At 34.9% G+C, this 18,286-nt stretch overlaps 1 pseudogene across 1 annotated transcript; it reads left to right on the top strand.

Annotated features, from left to right (window-relative positions):
- Window positions 1-12,059: 12,059 nt before the first annotated feature.
- LOC308279260 (chromobox protein homolog 3-like) lies at window positions 12,060-12,611 on the top strand (annotated as a pseudogene). Its single transcript has one exon. The product of its transcript is annotated as a chromobox protein homolog 3-like (transcript).
- The last annotated feature ends 5,675 nt before the right edge of the window (window positions 12,612-18,286 follow it).

The raw sequence follows: 18,286 nt of genomic DNA, 5'->3' as shown, positions 1-18,286 counted from the left end.
AAGCTTGAATGGAAAGATAGGGGAGGAGGAAGACTGAACTTGATTAATGAGGGTCTACATCCAAATATGTGTAAAATTATGAATATGGCATGGTTACCCTGGACAATCATTGGTGGGATTGGGGAAGGGAAAACAGGGGCAGGGGGGAGAGGGCACTAAGTAGTATAGTTTAAATGTATACCATTTATGTTCAATAAAAAATAAAAATAAAAATATATATAAGATGTTGCCAGGTATGGTGGTGTACACTTGTAATCCCAGCATTCATGAGGCTGAGACTGGAGGATCACAGTTTGCGAACAGCCTCAGCTACCTAGTGAGGCCCTCTACAACTTAGTGAGACCCTGATTCAAAATATAAAATAAAAAAACAGGGCAGGGGGTGTAGTTCGGGAGTCGAATGCCCCTGGGTTGCATCCCCAGCCCCGCAAAAAAAAAGAAATATATAATGTTAAGCAAGGTACAATGATGCATACTTGCAATGCCAATATTTGGAAGGCTGGAACAGGAAGATAGTAAGTCTGAAGCCATCCTGGGTACTTTATTGAGAAAATGTCTCAAAATAAAACTAAAAAGTGATTGGGATGTAGTTCCGTGGTAGTTTCCCTAGGTTCAGTCTTCAGTATCACATACAAAAAGATATATGTTAGCCATCTTTTTCAGTAAGCGTTCTCATTACTGTGTCCCAAAATACCTGATGTCTACAACTTAGAAAAATTTATTTTCTCACTCTTCTGGATATTTCAGAGGTTTTAATCCATGTTAAGTCAGATACATTTGCAGACCTCAGGGCATGATGGCATAATGCAGAATGAGCTCTAGCAGAAGGATTTTGCTTCCACATTATGGGTGCAAGAAGAAGAAAGAGAGAATGGGGAGGTGAGGTACACATACAGTCTCCAAGACCACACTCCCAGGGGCCCATCCTCAGCAACCAAAGCCCTGCCTCCAAAATGGCTGCTTTCTCTATGACAAGAATTCTGGGAGATATTTTAACTTCAAATTATAACTCCATCTTTATCATAAATTCTTAAGGAAGAAGAGTTAGTGGGCTATTTATAATTTTTATAAACATCAAACTGATGATGAGTTAATTTTAACTTTATTAAAATTAGAATGCTTTTCACTTAGGTAGTCAGCTCATATTTAAATAGCAACTGAGCCAAACTCTGCAATTCTGCAACTTGTATATAATTTTATGCATGCTACAGGCATGAAGATAGTGTGCTACCCCATCTACTACTATATACAGATAAGCAATCATCACTAAAGAATAACTGTGTCACAAAATCAAGATAATAAACCATAAAAACAACTTCAGCATTGTGCCTAAATATACCTAAGCATGAAAAGTCCTCATTCCATTCAGTTAACATATCTTGTGTGGATGGGCCATGATAACATGCATTGGGTCTCTCAGATTATTGAAACATCACATATATTTTCAAGGGCTAACTCAATCTACACAATCAGTGTAAACAATGCTTTGAAAATGTAAAAGCATGTTAATATGACTGATGATAGAATCCCTATTGACTATTTCCTATCACATATTTAAGAGAATTTGCACCAGGGAGTTAGTTTGAGTTCTTTTCCTATTTTTACTCCTTTGATTTTCTTTTCTTGTCTTATTGCTATGGCTAGAGTCTCAAGTACTATTTTAAAAAGAAGTAGTGATAATGGACATCCTTGTCATGTTCCTGTTTTTAGGGGGATTTCTCGAAGTTTGTCCCCATTTAATAGGATGTTGGATGTGGGCTTATTGTAGATTGCCTTTATGATGTTGTTCTTTATGATGTTGGCTTTAATATGTATGTATGTTCTTTCTCTAAATTCTCTGCAGTGGTTTTAGCATAAATAGAAGTTGGATCATATCAAATGCTTTTTCAGCATCTATTGAAATGATTTTGTGATTTTTGTCTTTGGTTCTGTTTATATGATGAATTACAGGGATCGAGTTTTGTATATTGAAACAGCCTTGCATTCCTGGGATGAACCCGACATTGTCATGGTGTATGATTTTCTTGATATGGTTTTGAATGTTTGTTGCTAGTATTTTGTTTAGCAGTTTTGCATACAATTTCATGAAAGATATAGGTCTGTAGTTTTCCTTTCTTGAACTGTTTTTATTTGGTTTTGGTATTAATGTGATATTGGCTTCATAGAATGTATTTGGGAGAGTCCTTTTTTTGTTGTTGTTTTCAATTTCATAAACTAGATTAAGGCGTATTGGGACTAGCTCTTCTATAGAGGTTATATAAATTCATTTGGGAAACCATCTGGTCCTGAGCTTTGATGGTAAACTACTATTGCTTCAATCTATTTGATTGCTATTGGTTAGTTTAAATTTCCTTTATCTTCTTGACTCAGTTTAGGAAGGCTGTATTTATCTAGAAAATTGTCAATTTCCTCCACATTTTCCATCTTATTGGAATATAGTTTTTCATCATAGTTTCTGATAATCCTCTGCATTCTATACCGTCAGTAGTGATATCTCCTTTTTCACCTCTTATCATCATAATTTGGGTTGATTCTCTCTAAATTGGCTAGTAGTTTATCTATCTTGTTAATTTTTTTAGGAAGCAGCTTTTGGTTTTGTTGATTTTCTGTACTTTTTTTTTAATTCTCTACTTCATTGATTTCCAGTATGATTTTAATGATTTATGTCTTCTACTGGCTTTGGGGTTAGATTGTTCCTGTTTTTCAAGTGCTTTGAGGTGTGTCATTTGGTTATTTGATGATTTTCTGTTTCTCTTATGTGAACACTCAGTGCTATAAATTTTCCTCTTAATACTGCCTTCAAAGTGTTCCAGAGGTTTTGATATGTTATATCTCTCTTTTCCTTTGTTTGTAGAAATTTCTTGACTTCTTTTACTTCTTTTATGACCCATTCTTTATACAACAGTGTGGTGTTCAGTCTCCACATGTTTCTGTGGTTTCTCTGAGTCTTCTTATAGTTTATTTCTAATTTCATTCCATTATAGTCTAAAAAGACACAACAAAGTATGTCACATTTTTTGAATTTGCTAATGCTCACTTTGTGATCCAGGACGGGATCCATTTTGAATAAGGTTCTGTGAGAAGCTGAGAAAAATGTGAATTCTGATGTAGTTGGGTGAAATATTCTATATGTGTCTAACAGGTCCATTTGATTAATGGTGTTTTATTTTTTATTTTTTTTTTAGGTCTGAGGCATCTTACTGAACTTTTGTCTAGAAGATCGATCTAATGGTGTGAGAGGGATGTTGAAGTCTCCCAGTATTATTGTATTGGGATTTACATGTTACTTAATGTCACAAAGAGTTTGTTTTTCTGAAAGTAGCTGCACCTAAGTTTGGGGCATACATATTTATTATAATTATTACCTCATGCTGGATTGTTCCTTTTACTGGTAAAAATGACCTTCTTTGTCTCTTCTAATAAGCTTGGGCTTGAAGTCTAATTTATCTGATATCATAGTTACTTCTGCTTGTCTTCAAGTTTCATTGGCATAGATTACATAGATTACCTAGTTCTAGCCCTTTACCTTTAGTTTGTTATTATCTTTACTTGTAAGGTGTGTTTCATGTAAGCAGCAGATAGATGGGTTCTGATTTTTCATCCACTTTGCTACTATATGTATTTTTATTGGTGAGTGGAGGCCATTTATACTCAGTATGATTAATGAGAGATATGATTTTTAGTTTTTTATTTTATTTATTTATTTTTTGCAGGTCTGGGGATGGAACCCAGGGGCATTCTACCTTTGAGCTACAGCCCCTGCCCTATTTTTTATTCCTTATTTTGAAACCAGGTCTCTCTGTGTTGCAGAGGTCCTCACTAAGTAGCTGAGGCTGTCCGCAAGCTACGATCCTCCAGTCTCAGCCTCCCGAATGCTGGGATTACAAGTGTGTGCCACCATGCCTGGCTGATTTTTACTTTTTTACATGTTGAGATTTTACTTCTGTTTGAAATACTGTTTTTTTTTTTTTTTTTTTGCTGGATGGAAATTCTTGTGTCTCTGGTTATGGCATGTATTACTTATTTTGTCTTTATATTTAATCTCTTTTTTTTTTTGGTGGTACTGGGGATGGAACCCAGGGGCCTTCTACCTCTGGGCTACACTCCCAGACCTAGACCTATTTTATATTTTATTTGGAAACAGGGTCTCTTAAGCCAGCTGAGGCTGGCTTCAAACCTGCGTGATCCTCCTGTCTCAGCCTCCCAAGCACAAGGATTACAAGTGTGCGCCACCATGCCCGGCTTATATTTAATCTCTTGAGTATTTTCTCTAGTGCTGGTTTTGGAGACATAAATTCCTTCAGCTGCTATTTGTCAGGGAAGATTTTATTTCACCATCTAATCTGAGAGATAGTTTTGCTGGGAAGAAAATTTTCAGCTGAAAGTTGTTTTCTTTTAGTGTTTGGAACATGTTACTCTGGGTGTTGGGGCCCACTCGGCTGGACCGAGATGGCGCCCAGGCTTGTTGCCAGCGTGGACTCAAGATGGCGCCTAGGCTTGCAGCCAAGTCTCGAGGCTCACAAGGCTGCCGATGCCCTGAGCCTGCGCAGTGAGCCCTATCAGGTGCCCTACGGATGATCAGTGATGCAGCGCCTTGTGATGCAGCGCCAGCCCACCTATGAGAGGGTTAGAAATGTGCATGCCCTAGCTGTGGGAAGCTTGGGGTTGGTGGAGTGATGAGGGAGGGGTTATGAGACTGATATATATTTGCCTGCTGTGTGCATTGGCAGCAGCAGCAGCAGCAGCATTATTATTATTGAGAAGGAGCATTAAAAGAGGAAGTAGCTTCATCAACAGAGTTGGCGTTCGTTTGTTTCTTCCCTAGGCTCTGCTGGTCAGAGCCTTAGGGATGCGATATCCAGGCCCTTCTGCCTTTCATGACTTGTTTTGGGAATTTTGGAGTGATTCTAATTGGTTTGCCTCTTAATGTTACTTGGCCTTTTGTTTTTGTTACCTTTAAGATTCTCTTAGCTTCAGTGTCCAGTTCCCGCAGTCAAATTATTTTGTCTAAGTTATAAACTATGCATTCATTTTTTGAGTGATTGTCTTCTAGGAGTGATACTCTATTCTCCATATGGTCTAATCAATTGTTTATAGTTTGAATAGATGACTTTACTTTAATGAATGCATCCTTCATTTCTTTCAAACTCTAAATTATTTTTGAAATTCTGGTATTATATCTATTATTACATTACTGATTTGACCTTCTGGAGATCTCTGAAATTCTGTTACCAGGTTCTGTTATTGTGGGATTGTGGTGGCTCATTGTTCCCTTGTTGTTCCTCCTTCTCATGGTTTCAGAAGTTTGTATCTGTTGCTTTTGATAGACTTTTTTTCTCAGTCTCTAGGTGTCAGCTGGTATCCAAGAGCAGGTTGTATTGTATTCAGCAGTGAAAGTTGAGGAAAGATGGAAGTGAAGAAGTAGATAAAAGAATAGGGTAAAGTGTCAGATATGGTAGAATAGAATGAGAGTATAAGTTTGGTAAGATAGCATATACTAAAGATTTTAAATAGTAAATATGTACCAATATTCTAGTAACCAATGTAGAGTTTCTGGTATAGTGATATAAAATGAATTTAATACAGGACAAGGAAGATATAAAAAGAAAAAAAGATATAAAAGAGAAAGCAAGAAGAGAGTAGGTATGTACAAAGGAAGAAGCTTGGGAGAACATTTGGGATGCGGATAAAAAAATAAAAAACAAACAAAATAAAACCAACCAGGTATACACACTCACACACAAAAAAGAACAAAAACCAAAAAACAAAACAACCCCAACAACAAATTAACACAACTCTACAAATAAATGACTATTCAGCAGATAGGTCCTCTGCATTCTCTGTCTGTGCAGATACTAAGTGCCTTCAGCACTTTCCCACTGTGAGTCTGGTTCTCTGAGTATTTCTTGGTCTATGCAGATGGTCAGTATCATTGCGGCTTGGTTTAGTATTAAGCACACTTCACCCTCCACACTTTCCACTTTTTCACCCTGCACAAAAGTCAATTCAAGATGAATAAAAGATTTGGAAATTACAACAGAAACCTTGAGGCTCCTTGAAGAGGGCATAGGTCCGACACTGTAATACATAGGTACAAGTTAAAAAAAAAAAAAAAAAAAAACTTTCCTTAACAAGACCACAAAGTCACAAGAAACTGAAAGGCAAATCAATATGTGGCATTGCATGAAACTGAAGAGTTCCTGTCTAAAAAAGGAAACTGTCAAGAACCTCAGTCAAGAGCTAACAGATTGGGAGAATATTTTTGACACCTATTTCTTCAATAGAGGACTAATATCTAGATATACAGAGAACTCAAGAAACTCAGCACTAAGTAAACAAATAACCCAATATAAAAAAGGGCAAGTGAACTAAATAGACACTTCACAAAAGAAGAAATTCAAATGACCAACAAATGCATAAAAGTGCTCCACATCAAAATGGCCAATACATGCATAAAAATGCTCAATATCAAAACTACCCTGAGATTTCACCTAACTCCAACTAGAATGGCGGTCAATTGAAACACAAACAAAAACAAATGCTGGTGAGAATCTAGAGAAGTGGGAACTCTAAAACATTGTTTGTGGGATTGCAAAATAGAGCTAACACTTTGGCAAACTGTATGGAGGATCCTCAGAAAATCGGGAACAAGCCGGGCGTGGTGGCGCATGCTTGTAATCCCCGCACTTGGGAGGCAGAGACAGAAGGATCATGCAGGTTCGAAGCCAGCCGCGCACACTGGCTTAGGAGACCCTGTTTCCAAATAAAAATGTTAAAATAGGTCTGGGAGTGTAGCCCAGAGGTAGAAGAGCTTCCAGGAACCCCAGTACCACCAAAAAAAAAAAAAGAAAGAAAAAAAGAAAATTGGGAACAAATTTACCATTTGATCCAGCAGTACCACTTCTGGGTATCTACCCAAAAGAAAGGAAACCAAACTACCAAACTAATGCATGCATATCTATGCTCATAGCTGCACAATTCACCATTGCCAAACTATGGTAACAGCCAAGATGTCCATCAACAGATGAATGATTTCACAACTGTGGAATATGTACACAATGAAATATTACTCAGCCATAAATAAAAACAAAATTATATAATTTACTGGGAAATGGAATGAACTGGAGGACATTATGTTAAGTGAGATTAGTCAGTCACAAAAAAGAAGTCAGTTGCTTTCTTTAATATACAAAGGCTAAGGAGAAATGATATCAGAAAGAACTCTAGATAAAGAAGGAGATTTTATAGAGGATAAAATAAGCAACCTAACTGAGGGAATGTGAGGGGTAAATAGGGAAACTCTCTAAAGCACATGATGTACTTAAGCAAACACATCAAAGTCAATCACTAAGCCAAGCATGGGAAGGAAGGATGGGGAACTTATGAGGTGAGGATTGGGTAAGGTCTAATTGGGTAATATGTGCATGTATGTGCATATGCAAAAAAATTGTTTTGAACTTGTTTTCTTAAAAATTTCAAACAGAGATATAACCAGAAATAGAAGTATAATAAACATACACTCCTATTAACTATATTAAATAATTATTAATATGTTGCTAAATTTACTTCATTTATTTTTAGCTGGTACAACTTAAATTAGTTACTAGATTTCATGATATTTATTACCTAAATGTTTATTTATGTAAAAGGAACATTTTATTGTATTTTTACTTTCAAAATATTTTTTATTTTGGGTCAGGCATGATGGTACATGCTTGTAGTCCTAGTGCTTGGGAGGCTGAGACAGTAGGATTACACAGGTTTGAAGCCAGCCCTCAGCTACTTAGTGAGGTTCTCAGCAACTTAGTGACATCCTGCTTTCAAATAAAAAATACAAAAAGTTCTGGGAGTATAGCCTGCAGGTATAAAAGCCCCTGGGTTTCACCCCTAGTACCACAAAAATATGTATTTTCACTTTTATTATTGTTTCAGTTAACTAATTAGGGCAAATGATCTTAAATTTAAGGGCAAGGAAATGAAAAAAGAATAAAACAAATAAAAAGACAAGGATATTTTGGAATCAATCACAATATTCCAAGACTGGCTCAAGAAACTAAAGCAAGTTAATGACATAACAGAAAACATGACTCATACCAGGTATAGTGGCACATGCTTGTAATCTCAGCATTTGGGAATCTGAGACTAGAGGATCAAGGTTTGCAGACAGTCAGCTACTTAGTGAGGCATCACAACTCAGTGAGACACTGTTAGAAAATAAAGAATAAAAAATAGGACTGGGTGTGTAGTTCAGAGTTAGAATGCCCATGGATTTCATTTCCAGTTCTGAGAAAAGACATGACTCATTAATTCACTCATTTGCTGATTTATTTACTCAATACATATGTGTCTTTTCTGTGTCAGAAATATTAAAATATGTAAGCAAGGGAAACAATAAATGTTCTAATTCTTAGCTCAATGCTCCTTCCAGAAAATTAAGTTGCTATTCAAAATGTAGTCTGACAGAGTATTCAAACAAATTAGACTAGAACAGCATTGGTCAAAGCGTATTCCACATAACACTTTTTCTTTGGAATGCTAATAGGTATACACATGCCCACAAAGTGTTCCATGGTTAAATTAGTTTGAGAAAGCCTAGTAAATAAACAGCTTTGTTTATTAAAGGGCATTTAAAGATGACTAAACTTCCACGCACTGGGAATCTCTAAGATTCCCTAAACATTTTGATTGTTTTTACCACTGCTCTTTGTTTGGAGGTGTGTTGTTTTTGTTTAAGGAACATTGCTACAAAATACATTTTGATAAATGCTCCATTAGAAGAATGCAGAGTTTGCTTTACAGGTTCAAAACAACTTTTATGAAAAAATAATGCAATGTTACATTGATAGAAACTGAGAACAGTTTCTTGCCTCTTTCTTTCTTTCTTTCTTTCTTTCTTTCTTTCTTTCTTCCTTCCTTCCTTCCTTCCTTCCTTCCTTCCTTCCTTCCTTCCTTCCTTCCTTCTTTTTTTGTGGTACTAGGTATTGAACTCAGAGATATTATACCACTGAACTATACCCATAGACCTATTTAGTTGTTTTTAATTTCAAAACAAGATCTCACTAAGTTGTAGAGGAACTCACTAATTTTCTGAGGCTGTCTGCAAACCTGAGATTCTCCTGTCTCAACATCCAAAGTACTGAGATTACAGATGTGAGCCACCACACCTGGTTTCCTGCCAATTTTAATTGTTAAAATAAATTTGTTAAATGAATTATTTCATGAATATCTTAATAATTGTACTATATTTAATTGGAAATGACATAGATATTTACAGAAGAGTATAATAGCTGTAGATTTAAAACCCACTTTAAATTAAAAGAATTACACTTAATATTAGTTATCTTTTTTTTTTTGGGTGGTGGTACTGGGGTACTTCTACCTCCAGGCTACACTCCCAGACCTATTTTTATTTATCCTTTTTATTTGGAAACAGGGTCTCTTAAGCCAGCGCTGCTGGCTTCTAACCTGTGCGATCCTCCTGTCTCCACCTCCCAAGCGCGGGAATTACAAGTCTGCATCACCACGCCCCACTTAGTTATCATTTTACATCCCTAAAATCAATTTAAATGAAGGCTAATAGGAACTAAACATACAACCATTTACTCAGTGCAAGACAAAGATGATAGGTACATGAGATCAAACTAATTCAAGGGTATTAGTTGAGATAATTCAGTATCCAGTTGTGTACAGTTGATTAACCAGCATGACATTTTAAATTTCTTTAATTATACACAGTTCTGTAAGGATTTCAGCTTTCTGATTAATAGGTGAAAATAATCACTGTTTTTAAAGTACCTATATGTTAGGCATGATGTAGAACAATTGCCTAGATATTAGGCAATGTTTTATTTTTGCTCTGAATTGTTTTCTCATCAGGAAGACAGAGCTTTAAAACTTTCAATATTTATAGTTCTATCTATCACTAGGTGGGGAAAAGCTGTAAAAAGACCCTTTAAAAAGTTATTATTCTTCCTGTACCACATTGTCTTTATCTCCAAAGCATATTTCAACCCTTATAGAATGAAGATAAACAGAGAAGACTAAATTGTTCAAATATCAAAATGTCTCAGCAAATGGAGACAGTCAATCATAAATAAAGATTAACTACAATATGACTGCCATAGGTTAGGATTTTTGAAACTTTATCTAAATTATATTGCTGCGGAAATTTTGTGTCAAGACAATATTCATTTTAAAGTGAGTCTGATAAATATCTTAGTATTTAATTTTAATAATAATAAGTATTTAATACTTAACTATGTAATAACTTTAAACATAACTTATATTACAATAACCAGGAGAGATACTGATAATTCATTTCTGCCTTTTGATAATTTGGAGTAGTATCAGTGGGTGTTTAACAGCGTAATTGTGGTCTTGTACTTTGCACTCTAAAATTTCACTATGTAGTTTGTGTTTCTTTCACTTATGGGGTCTGGATATGCCATAATGATAAATGATATTCTGAGCCTGAGTGATATTACATGATAAACTCAGAAATCACTTTAAGTTTGGTATTTATTTTAGGTTGATTAAATCAGAGGGTAAAGATTTCTGAATCATTCTCTCTTTCAACTTGAAAAAATGAATCAATAAATCTTAGTTAATCATCAGGCAACAGCCTAACCAAATTAAATATGTGATCCTTGGCCTGATACAACAGCTTAGCAAGCTTAATCAGCAAGTTAATAATACAGTAAAAATAATTTTTAAATATTACTTTTCATGATGTTAAGCCTATCATTTGAGTAAAAATAAAGCAAACATCTATAGAGAGAATTAACAAGTGTATCTAAATTTCTTTCCTATAGCTTTGATTTCCTAGATATTCATCTTCTTACAAAATGTATGCCTGTAAATCTATTTGTCCATCAATAGATACCTGAGGCATTGACATGTGTAATAATGGTTTTAAAACTCATTCAATAGAAATTAAAATAAGCTGTGGTTTATAACAATGTTTCTAATTTGACCCTCAATAGCATAACCAGGCATCTTTTCATACTGAATTTCAGCATGTTCACCTGAAATATGGGAATAATAGTTTCTCTATGTCAAAAAAATAAGTAAGAACAAATGTAAATATTCCAATGCTCTAATAGTGGGCATATAAAAGATTTTCAGATTTTTTATTCTTTATTCTGAAAAAAGGTCTCACCAAGTTGTCGAAGGCCACACTAAGTAGATGAGGTTGGCCACAAATTGTGATCCCCCTGTCTCAGGCTTCTAATTACTGGGATTTCAAGTGTGGCTAGGTTTTCAGTTTTTATGTGGCTTGTAATGTTTTAAGGAAATAGCTGGACATGGTGGCACATGTCTATAATCCTAGTATAGGGAGTTTGAGACAGGAGGATTGCAGGTTTGAGAAAAGCTTCAGCAATATAGCAAGATTTAGCAACCTAGAAAGATCCTGTTTGAAAACAAAAAGTTAAAAAAGGATGACTATGTAGATGGAAGTTAGGAAAAACTTGGGTTTAATTCCCAATACCAAAAAATACATACATAGATGCATGCATACATACACACATATATATGAAAATAAAGGCAATATTCAATCACATGTAGAAAGGTCCATTTGGTCAATTTAGAGAAAAAACAGAAATTGATAGAATATTTTAGAGGCAAACTCTTTTTTTAAATGTGACCAGTGGTTTTCAAACTAAACCTTTTTTTTTCACTGAAACACAGTAGAAAACAAGTATTTTCAAATATACATTAAATTATTATATGATTATTATTTAACATTTGTTTAAATCACTCTGAGAAACACTGACATCAAAATAGTAATTAAAATTTTTATATAAGTAGCTTGATTAAATAATGACTTTTCACTGGTTCTGGCATTGCATAAATCACTGATTCTGAACCAGAAACCTTGGTTCCTAGGGGTGATTTTGAAATCTCTATAGGAGTGTTATATGCAGTGTAGCTTACAAAAGAATATTTACTATCTTAATATAATTTTATGGTAATAAAGGGAAAATAAAATATTTTCGGCGCAGGCCGGAGACGCGGCGGACGGACGGAGCGGCGGCGCGCTCTTCAAGTCTGCAATAAAAAATGGCTTCCAATAAAACCACATTGCAAAAAATGGGAAAGAAACAGAATGGAAAGAGCAAAAAAGTTGAAGAGGCAGAACCTGAAGAATTTGTGGTGGAAAAAGTACTGGACCGGCGTGTGGTGAACGGGAAGGTGGAGTATTTCCTGAAGTGGAAGGGGTTCACAGATGCTGACAATACTTGGGAACCTGAAGAAAATTTAGATTGTCCAGAATTAATTGAAGCATTTCTTAATTCTCAAAAAGCGGGTAAAGAAAAAGATGGTACAAAAAGGAAATCTTTGTCTGACAGTGAATCTGATGATAGCAAATCAAAGAAGAAATGAGATGCTGCCGACAAACCACGTGGCTTTGCCAGAGGTCTTGACCCTGAGCGGATCATCGGCGCCACAGACAGCAGTGGGGAGCTGATGTTCCTCATGAAATGGAAAGATTCTGATGAGGCCGACTTGGTGCTGGCAAAAGAGGCCAACATGAAGTGTCCTCAGATTGTAATTGCTTTTTATGAAGAGAGACTGACTTGGCATTCTTGTCCAGAAGATGAAGCGCAATAATTGTTTGCATTGTTTTTTATATATATTTATATATATATATATATATATATATATATATATATATATATATATATATATAAAATCTGAGTCTTGGTTATTTGATTTACTAGTGTGAAAATAACTCCATTCTAATGAAAATCAAGTTTGATATGTTGGTTTTGGAAGTAGCATTGGGGGAGTTGCTGGGTTTTTTGTTTTGCATCAGTAGCACTGGTTACTTTGAGCAAATAAAAGCTTTCTGTAGTTGCTTCCTTTATCAGAAAACAGCATTTGATACCATGGTATGTTTCCTCTGCCTTTCTAAATACTGGGAAAATTTCTATAGTCATACTCAAGCAGAGCTTGTCTTAAACTCATATGTCTAAGGACCATTTTGAGTTTTTGTGTGTATGTGCGTGTGTGTACATAATATATGTAAACGGTTTTTGTTCTTAAGCATTCATCATAACAAAAAACAGTTTTTAAGTGCATGTTTCTAAGATGACATTATTTTGAGCAAACTATGAAATATATCACCTCAAGTTAAATTGAAACTTTTTTTTCAAAGCCATAACCTTTCAAGTTAATGATTCTATAGCTCATTGGACATTTAAGTTGGATAATTTAAAAGCTGCAGCAGCGAAGTCCATATATCTTTATAATTACATAAATACAAGTTTATTAGCAAAATTCTTTAAAGAAAAATACTATCACTACCAATAACATCCCCTCCTGGACAAGAATACTACACAAGTCATGATTTCTTCTAGTTAACTAAGCAAGACCTGGTAAATGAACATTTTTTAAGTTCCTCTGGTGAGCCATTCCTTTAAGAAAAAAGGCTGGGCTGGGCGTGGTAATGTTTCAAAACAAACTTAAAAAGGGGCTGGAGTGTAGCTTAAGGCAGAATGCCCCTGGACTCCATCCCCACCCCGTGCCCCCCACACTTAGAGAGTTTGACGCCTAGGAGTATAGTGGTGTACACCGTAATCCCAGGATTTGGGAGGCTAAAAAATAGCAGGTTCAAGACTTGTGCACAGTGGCTTGGCAAGACCCTGTTTGGAAATAAATAGGACTGGGGGGTAGATGGTGGTAGAACTCCCTGGGGGTTGAGTCCTAGTGCCACTCTTTTTTTTTTAAATTAAAATCTAAAAGATCATGATACATGGAATGTCTCATGATTGATGAGAACATGATTGGGCAATTTAGGACCTGACATAAGTGAGCACATTTTTATGATCTAAATTTTTGACCTGCATGTATTTACCCCAACTCATTCCTTAACATGTAGGCCCAGTCTTTTCAGTATTTGGTTTACTGGTTCAATACAAATCAAGAAATAACTTTGTAGTAATCAGAATGTTATCCAACTGTATATTGTTTATTGTAAATACTGGTGAGCAGTGGTCAATAAATAGTTTTATATTAAAAAAATAAATAAAATATTTTCATAAAGATGCTATAGAAAACACTCTTGATGGAGTTCAGGGACATACGTTTTCATGTCTATCAAAAGGAGAGATGTGAAAATAAATGAGAAACTAAGCTGGTTGTGGTGGTGGTACATGTTTGTAATCCCAGTAATTGGGAGGCTGAGACAGGAGATTCTGGGTTCATGGCCAGCCTCAGATACTTAATGAGGCCCTTGTCAACTCAGTAAGACCCTGTTTCAAAATAAAGAATAAAAAATAGGCCTGAGGATATAGCTGGGAGACAGAAATCCTCTGAGTTTAATCCCCAGCACCAAACAAAAAAAGATACACACACACACTCACACACACTCACACACACACACTCACACACCCACACACACATGGAGAAAGGTCTTTGAATAGGTTGAAAAATAGCATGGAAGTTTCAGCCTTAGCTTTCAAAAGGCTTTGGGGAACAGTTTCTGTTATACCTAGATCACTAATCTGTTAATAAGTCATGTAAATTGCTCACATGTAATTCAAAACTGGCCAATAGTAATGCTCTGAAGACTCACTAACACACAATAAACATAATAAAGAGCAAAGAAATTAAAACTACTAAAACCAAGCTATGAGAAGCAAGCTGTCAGAAAGCAAATTTGGGGATCCTGAGGTATTTTTGCCAGACAGAAGATATTGCATGCCAGTTTAACCATATTAACAATAGTTCTATTTGGAGCATAGTTGCAATGAAACAATTGTTTATTTGAACTTAAGTTTAACTGAGCATTTATATTTTCTCTGGATTATGTAATATGTGAAAGAAACAAATAACAATGTTAGAGAAAACAACTCAACTTAATAATGCTCCCAACATTGCCCACTAGCTCTTTAATGAGAAAAGGATGTATTGCACATTTGTTTCAGTTGTCACTGCTGAGATTCAATCTACAATGGGGAGGCAAATAAAAACTGACCCGTTTTTGAAAGAATAACTATTAATCTGTATATATATATATATAATATTTGATATAGTATCTGTACTTTGTTTTGAGAGCTCAACCTTCTATTGGGGCAAATCTGACATAACTGATAACCTTTTCATTCTATGTCACTTGAAATTGAAATTGAAGAAGAAAGATCAATAAATTAGACAGAACATGGTTCTATAGAGGAAAGGGCAATGGATAGATTAGGATTCAAGAGACCAGTGTTCTTATTTTTATTCACCCATTAACTTGTGGAGCTATATAAAATAATTTCACTTAGAGTTTCAAGTCCGAAAAAAAAATGGTAAAATTTAAAATGTAGAATAGTGACTTCCTCAGTAGTTATTAACTGATCATCTCTTACAGACTAGATCTAGAATAAAGCATTTGAGATTCTTCTCTCTAGGGACTAGAATGAATGGAAATAAGGACCAGATTGTATTAAGAACTCAGCATCACCTTAGATTTAAAACTGAGGATCAAATTTTAACTGTAAAACAGTCAAGGGAACTCTCTAAGTTTTTCTTTACAAAAATAATGTAAGTAATTAAAATTTTACCATGTCTATTTTCTATGTTTAATAGCCAAATGAATCAAGGCACACATTTTGTTAAAGATACTCAGATTATGATCATTACTCAAACAGTGAATTTGACCATTCCACAATACCTTTGATGATACTGAAATAGACTCACAGAATTCAGATTCTAAATTTACCCTCATGTTTTGATTTAAGCTAATTGTAGTTTCTACGTACATTGAGAATCTGACACCGATAGGATAACCACTTCCATTTTATTCTATGTATATTATCCATGTTAAATTTTTAAATTTACAACAGTAAATGTTTACATTGGAAACTATTTGTGAGGCTAAACACACACACACACACACACATACACACACACACATACACACACACACACACAAATATTCTTAAACCCACTATGCTATTTATCCACATTTTCTCTAAATTCTTTGTAAAAGTGTAATTTAAAAATTAATTAAAAGCGAGATTAGTCAGTCACAAAAAATAAGAAATCAGATGCTTTCCCTAATATGTGAGAGTTAGGGAGAAATGGGTCATAGGAGGAACTCTTGAAAAAGAAAATCCTATAGAGGAGCAAACAAGACAACCGAAAGGAGGGGGGAAGAGAAAAATCTCTAAAACACACAATGTACTTAAACATATAGAAGTCAATCACTAAGCCAAGCAAGGGAAGGAGGTTCGGGGAGGGAATGGTGTGGGAATTGAGTAGGGGTTAAATCAGCGATGTGTACATGTTTGTACACACAAAGTTTTTTACCCCAATATGATGTTTGAATATAATGCACCAATAAAAAATTTAAAAGGAAAAAATTAATTAAAAGCATACTAGTTTTGATGATAAATTTCTCATTTCCTTCCTGAATGGGAACATTAACCCATTTAAAATCAACTAAATAATAACCCATAGAGATGGTAAGAATGGCTGCCTTTCATGTTTGCATCCTATAATTTATTTAGTGTGTTACAAATGTTAAAGTGTAGATAACCTTTCGAATGCTATTTTATAAAAATTACTTGAGTTATAGGTCACATGTAAAACAGCTTTAAAGCCATATTGTAAAACATATCTCTACAGCCTAATATAAATGGACAGATATTAGCTTGTCAGTCCAGCTTGAATGAAAACATACAATTAACAGATTGTACAAGGAAAATAGATGTTTCTTATCAACCTTTGACGAAAGGTTAGCAGAGCTGTATGCTTCTCATTAAGTGCTGACTTTGTTATGTTGAGGCTTGTGTTATGTTGAAAAATCTCCACATCTATGTGTGGAAAATTAAAATCCTGTCAGCCATATACATGTGTGTTTTTCATATATGGAAATGTGTACTCATTTACAATGGACATAAAGTCAATGAATACTGTACAATTCTAAACCAATGATGGTGGGTATTTTAGCATTAGTGCTGGGCAGCTCAAAGCCAAAATAAAAATAAAAACATAAATAACTACTTAATAAAATTTTACACTATGAAAAATTTATATTTGAGGGATAATTATTTTGGGGTCTTTTTATATCTTGTGTGTGTGTGTGTGTGTGTGTGTGTGTGTGTGCGTGTGTGTGTGTGTGCGTGTGTTAATGTGGATGGAACTCAGGGGCATTCTACCTCTGAGCTACAGCCCAAGACATTTTTATATTCTTTATTTTGATAAAAGGTCTAAGTTATAGATTGCCTCCAGTAATACACCTTAATGAGGTATAAGATGGTAGTGGCATACACACACACATCACTCATTTAGCCCTTCCTCAATTTTCAGCCCATTTTCTCCTCATGTTCATCTTCATAATTGACTTTGATATGCTTGTGAATGTACATCATGTACATTAGGGAATCTTCCTTTTTGCACTCCCATTCAATTCAGTTAGGTTGCCTTACTTGCTCATCTATGGTTTCTTTTTTTGTTTAGAGTTCCTCCTATGATCATTTTTCTCCCTAGCTCCTACATATTAGAAATAGCATCTGATATTTTACTTTTTGCGATTGACTAATCTCACTTAGCAAAATGTTCTCCAGTTCCATGCATTTCTTTGTAAATGACACAATTTTGTTCTTGATAGCTGAGTAAAATTTCATTTTGTACATATACCATAGATTTGTAATCCATTCATCTGTTGATGGACATCTCAACTAGCTCCATAGTTTGGTGATTGTGAATTGTGCAACTATGAAGGTAGATACACATGCACTAGTTTGGTTTTCATTCTTTTGGGTAGATAACCAGAAGTGAAATTGCTGGACCATATGGTAGGTTTATTCCCATTGTTCTGATTGCCCTCTATACTGTTTTACAAAGTGGTTGGATTAATTTGCAATCCCACCAACAATTTGTTAGAGTTCCAACTTTTCCACATCCTCACCAGCATTTGCTGTTGTTTGTGTTTTGAATGATTGTCATTCTAATTGAAGCTAGGTGGCATACCATTTGAATTTCATTTTTTTGTGAAGTGTCTATTTAATTAAATTGCCCAAATTTGATTGGTTATTTGTTTTATTAGCAATGAGTTTCTTGAGTTCTCTGTATATTCTAGATATTAGTCCTCTATCAGAGGAAGTTGAAATATTTTTTCTCTTGTTCTGTTATCTCTCTGTTCAGGTTCTTGATAGTTTCCTTTGATTTACCAAAGCTCTTCAGTTTAATTTAATAACACTTATTCATCCTTTTAATTTCTTGTACCTTTGGGGTCTTGATGAGAAAGTTTTTACCTGTGCCTATGTGTTGCAGTGTTGGACCTATGACCTCTT

Source organism: Muscardinus avellanarius, assembly GCF_963383645.1.
Source record: "Muscardinus avellanarius genome assembly, chromosome: X".
Taxonomy (NCBI): domain Eukaryota; kingdom Metazoa; phylum Chordata; class Mammalia; order Rodentia; family Gliridae; genus Muscardinus; species Muscardinus avellanarius.
The sequence above is the reverse complement of the archived record's forward strand: the minus strand, read 5'-3'. Positions and strand labels throughout refer to the sequence as shown.